Below are 5,501 nucleotides of genomic sequence, written 5' to 3' on the forward strand. Positions count from 1 at the left end.
GTTGTCGTTGCAAAAGGAGTAACTTATGGCGACTCGAGTTACCAACCCCGCATTTGGAAATCACAAAAGATTAACTCTGAGGGGTTTTAAATTCAAAAAACCAAAATAAAAAGGAGTATTCTGCACATAGAAAATGTATGTACATGTGGCAGAAAAGTGGGTGAATGATATTGAATGTGTTCTTGTCTCGTTTTCGCCTCTCCATTCCCGTCACTTGTCGCCGATATTGAAATCAGTTTCCTGCCGGGACTGCAGGCGCGAGGGAAATGTCAAGGGAGTGGGAGGTGTGGAGAGCCATCCCCTGCCCCCGTGCATAAATTCATACCGATTTTGTAATTCCCTTTTTGGCTATAAATTTCGCTTCTGTTTCGGTTTCGGTTGAATGGCGTTGTGCCCCACGTTGGGCGCCACTCCACCTCGCCTGCCTCTGCCCCGTGCGGTTGCAATCAGTTTATCAGTTCATTTGTGTGCCTGGTGGGGGCAAGGGTGTGTTTGTGTGCAGATTCGCGTGTGTTTATTTGTTATATGAAAATAGTGGGAGACACAAAAGAGAGGCAGCAGTGTGGCTGAATCTGTGGCACCTCCGAAATGTATGCCCCAAAGAGAAAAGCGAAAATGGTCGCCGTCATTGTGTGCGCTGAAAATTACTCCAGTCGAATTGTCAATTTGTGACGAAACGTGCATTGGATAAGTCACTGTTGCACTGGGAAAAATATTTAAATACTCGCATACTATGAAATGTTTTTAAAGCTTTCTCTTTCAGATTCATTAAAAAATACTCTAGCTAAAGAAAGCCTACAGGACTTTCAAACCTCGCACTTGCTTGCGCTTATAATCCTTTCACTTTCTCTATCAATTCACTCTCGCTCGCTCCTTTCTCCGCGAACTAACTCGAGAAATCTCGGCCGGTTAGCACCAAGATATTGTGTTAATTTGCCGCAGTCATGAGCTCCTGGAGGCCGAGTGCCCAAAAGTCGCGGCTTTAATTCTTTTGTCAGGTCACGCTCGGGCGCCTCGCCACTGGCCCCCTTGCATGCCGCATGCAAGGACTTTTAATTGTTGCAGCTGCCGCGAAAACAAAAACAATTTAACAAGAACGCGTCTAGTTGAGGAGTCGGTGCATAAATTAGAAATTGGCGAGCTGCACGGGCGCGCTGCAAGAACGATTCCCACTCTCCCCGTGGCATGTGTTGTTTCGTTTTGCCACTCGGTGGTTTGTGTTCATACTACGTACACACAAATTACTGAAAACACAGAAACAAACACAGAGCTGGGTGGTGGAAGGGTAGTCCCCCTTCCAGGCTGCCTTGCATGTTCAGTTCTGGGTTAAACGAGAGGTAAGCATGCCCAACAGGTATGGGCCATAATGAATTAAATGAGAAAATTCAATGTTAAGAAATTAGTGCACTTCAAGCTGATAGCAGAGTTCACTAATTAATATATGGCAACTTGTAATAATTAAATTTATAGCTTAAGAGGGCGGGGGTTTATGTCGGAAAGTTGAGTCTAAAATTTGATTACCTTTTTAGACATTTTTTAAAAAATTTAAGTTTTGTGATTAGACATGATATTGTGTTTAAGATTCTTCTAAAATATTTTTATGTTGCCCCTTCCCTCCAATAGTATAATGTGTGGCTAGTCCACAAGTCTAAAAATCATTAAGTTTAATATTAAAGCCTTGGCCTTTCTGGTTCAGGGCGCGACTTAAGTTTCTTTCGAATCCGTCTTCGGTTTCATGTCAACTGGCTTGCTGCCTTGCTGGAGGCAGATTTACAGTCAGTTGCTTTTTCATTATGTCCTTCGTCTTCAGTCCAGGACGATCGGTGGTTCTGGGCAGCAGCCGAAAGCCGACAGCCGAAAGCGGATGCATTACAAAGGACATCAAGTCGGGATATTGAGTTTTGTGTGCAACAAAGAAAAGCGCATACAAAGCCCAGCGCAAAATAAATGCTTCTTTGTTGGATTATTGCAGGGACGGCGGGGCACTACGAGGATGAGGAATGGGGATTCAAGGCAGTGAGAAAAAATTGAATTACATGCGAGCCAGCAGCTTCCATGCCTCCGCCGTCTCTTCAACTCCGTATCCGTATCCGTTGGAGTTCACCGCAGGCTCAAAACTACTGTAGCTGCGTAGAAAACACTGAAAAAAACTTCTTATAATGATCTATTGATTACATTTTTAAATTTTACAGAAAAATTAAAGGAAAAGTTTAAAATATTGACTATTTGTTAGTTACTATTACAAAGACCTTCTAATTATTTATTTCTGTGTGAACGCTCGTAGGCGTGGTCGCGAACTGAACCAGATATGATGAAGCTGTGCTATAAAAATATAAAAAAAACGAAACGCAATGGAAAGCAGGCAAAAGAAAATGCTTTCTCCACTCCGCCCACTTTGCCGCACCATTCACTCCTGTCGTTCCCCTTCCCGGTCCCTTATCCTGATGCTGTGATCCAAGTCGTGGAGCTGCTTTTTTTGAAGCTTCATAAAAAATTTCCCAAGCGGAAATGCAATTTAATTAAAAATGTCCTGCTGCTGGCGGAGTCTCTTGCTGTTCGCTGTTCCTTCTGCCTGCTTCCCCTCCTTGAAATACAGACTCCTGTCCGCTGCTGTTTTCCTACGAATCCTTTCTCCTCGCACGCCCCCCTGGAGCAACTACTGTGGCCCAGAGTTGTAGGCAAACATGATGAATTTCTTGCACAGATTTCCCGCCGGACTTGTCCCTTCCCCACGCTTTTCTTCGCCTTTCCCGAAGCCCTTCCCCCGTTCCGGGGTCCCTGTTCGAGGCCCACAAAATCGTTTAAGATTAACAGCTAGCGATAAACAGGCGGCAATTAGAAATGCAGCAAAACGAATGGACGGTCGAGGTCCACTGACCCTGGGGCGGCCCTTCTCGGGTGCCCCGTTCCTAACCTTCGGTTAAGTGAATTACCATACTCAATTAACGTTATGCTTATTATGCCCCAGCTTTAATCCAGTTGGCTCTCTGAATGCAGTGGATTGAATAGGGAGGAAGGACGCACTATAAAGGCTCTGTTGCGCCACAAAGATGCCATTCAGTTTGGCCCGGGAGAGCTCAGATCCCAAACAAAACCAGCCTTCCATTAAGAGAACCAAAGAACAGACCAATGGCTTTCTGCGGTCCAATTCTTGGCTAATTCCTGTCGAATTGAGGGCAAGTTGGGGTGAAATTCTGACGAACATAAGAAAGGGAATATACTGACTAAAAGCTTGCTTAAATTACGCATACGCCCCATAGTCTAGTCCTCCCCTATAAGATATATGCTCTTCATGAAACCCTAGTTTAAAGAAGCTCCTTCCTTCCGTCAAGGACACCAGTTAAAGGAAACATCAACAAGTGGGGCTAATCTGACAGGCAAACAAGAAGCGCTGATTCTCATTGGAAGAGAAATGCGAGGGCAGGAACCGAAGAAGGGATGAGCAATGACCGAAAAAGACAAGACTGCGTGACTAATGATGATGGCTAACAAAACGGGTCTAACAAAAATAATAGGGGATGGCGAATCGGGTTAGTAAGTCAGGTCCTGACCTGGCCAAAGGACCTGTTTAGGATGCGATAATCGCAGCGGCAATGGGAGGGAAAAGATTAAGAGGTCTTGAATGTAAGAAATTGAAGCTGAATTTAAGGCAAAAAGGAGGTTTTTTTCGTTGGTTAGTTGGTTGGTAATATATCATTGATATTCCATATGGCAAACGTTAATTGTTAATCGAATTAAGGCAGCTGGATGGACTTTTCATACGATTTCCAGACCCCTGCCTTCCATATTAATTAAATTTGGGCTTTCAGTCAATGCACAGGGAAAATCAGTCAGGTTTTTGAAAACTATTACTAAAATCTATAGAAATTCAAGGGAGATTTTGTCTAAACTATGAATAAACTATTTACAAGTCACCGAATATTTTTCCTTTTAAATACTACACAGTATTTTATTTCAGTGATTTAATTCAAGCTTTTGTGCGCTTCGCGAAGGAATATGGTACTCATTACGCGGCTGTATCGTGTAAATGAGCCCTGATTCTGCCCTTCTCCTTTCGAATTTTCAGCTTTTCCACGTTCCTGCCCCCTACAGCTGCCGCAAGTGCACTTTTGTTGATTACGCAACACCAACAAAAATCCGCCAGAGAAGGAGTACGCCACTGGAGAGAGGCAATTCACAAATCCTCCGACCATGCACCATGAAAGGATGCAAGGCATCCACTTTATTGAACTTAATTGCATGCAATAAACCCAGCGTGGGGGTTTGAGGAGTTCAAACTCCCCAACATAGAGATGAGATCGTGAGTAGGTTGGAGTGATATATTGACTCTTAAAGTTTAATTTTTTGTATATACCACACTATGAAGTGCATCTATAATAGAGTGAGAGGTTTGGTTTAAGATAACTTCATCATCATTGATTTAAGATCCATTTCTTCATTGTTTGGCCTGAAATCTTGAGAATATTAACCCTCTTCCTTGGTAGAATGAATTGCCATGGAAAGTATTGGAACAATCAAGCGAAACCCATAAATTTATATGAAAATCATATCAGGAGTCGGGAATTCGATGAGAATGAGGCGCTGGAGACAGGCCGAATGTCAAAGGGAAATGAGGAAAACAGCATTAAGTTGGAGGCCTTTATGGATATGGGAAGCTTCAATGCAATTTCCGTAATAATCGCGTGAATTGGGTGGGGCGGAGCTGGACTTCGCGGGAGGAGGTGGCATCGGATGGGATGCAAGCGGCAGCACATGAATTTAATTACCAAGCGGCGAGAAGGCGTCTGCCGGCGATGGCTGCTCTGTCCGGGATCTGTCCGGGTGTCCTGTCGTGTTCGTGTTGTTGTCACTCTTGGCTGCAATGTTAATCAACTTCATTACCACAAATTGCTATTAGCATATGTTAGTGTGCCTCCGAGGATGCCACTCGAAGCGCAGGAGCAAGCACAAAGTACACTGGTAATGAAGGGATGGGGCGTGGCATTAAAAACTATATTACGGGTTATAGAGAAGGAGCCACAGGACTAAGCTTTTCTCTCAGTGCCTCATACGAGGTTTCCCACACTTGCAGATGCTACGATAAATGCACTTGTCTTGGTTATCAAGGCGGCGGCACAGCAAACAACATCAAATGATGCAATTACTGCGATGCAGGATGCACGGATGCGGGGCTGGGTGCGGCTGGTTGATGTTGTTGTTGTGGTGGCAGATGAGGAGGAGGGCGTGGCCAGTGCAAGTCACGCGCTGGCTCATTGCCTCGAATTAGCGCCAACTTCGGGCGCACAAAATCGAAATCGACCGCCGCTAATATAATTAAAAAGCCATTAAGCTTAAACAGACAACCTTGAAAGGCAAGAGGCGGCTCATGGCCCTGGCCTGGACATTATACCCTAACCAAAAGCATCAATCTTGGTCTGAAATTTATCACAAATTCTTTAATGGAATATCTCTTTTTAAAAAACAAAAATTAAACATTTTTTGGCTTTAAGAGAAGATTAAAA

This window comes from Drosophila bipectinata, chromosome 2L, assembly GCF_030179905.1.
Source record: "Drosophila bipectinata strain 14024-0381.07 chromosome 2L, DbipHiC1v2, whole genome shotgun sequence".
Taxonomy (NCBI): domain Eukaryota; kingdom Metazoa; phylum Arthropoda; class Insecta; order Diptera; family Drosophilidae; genus Drosophila; species Drosophila bipectinata.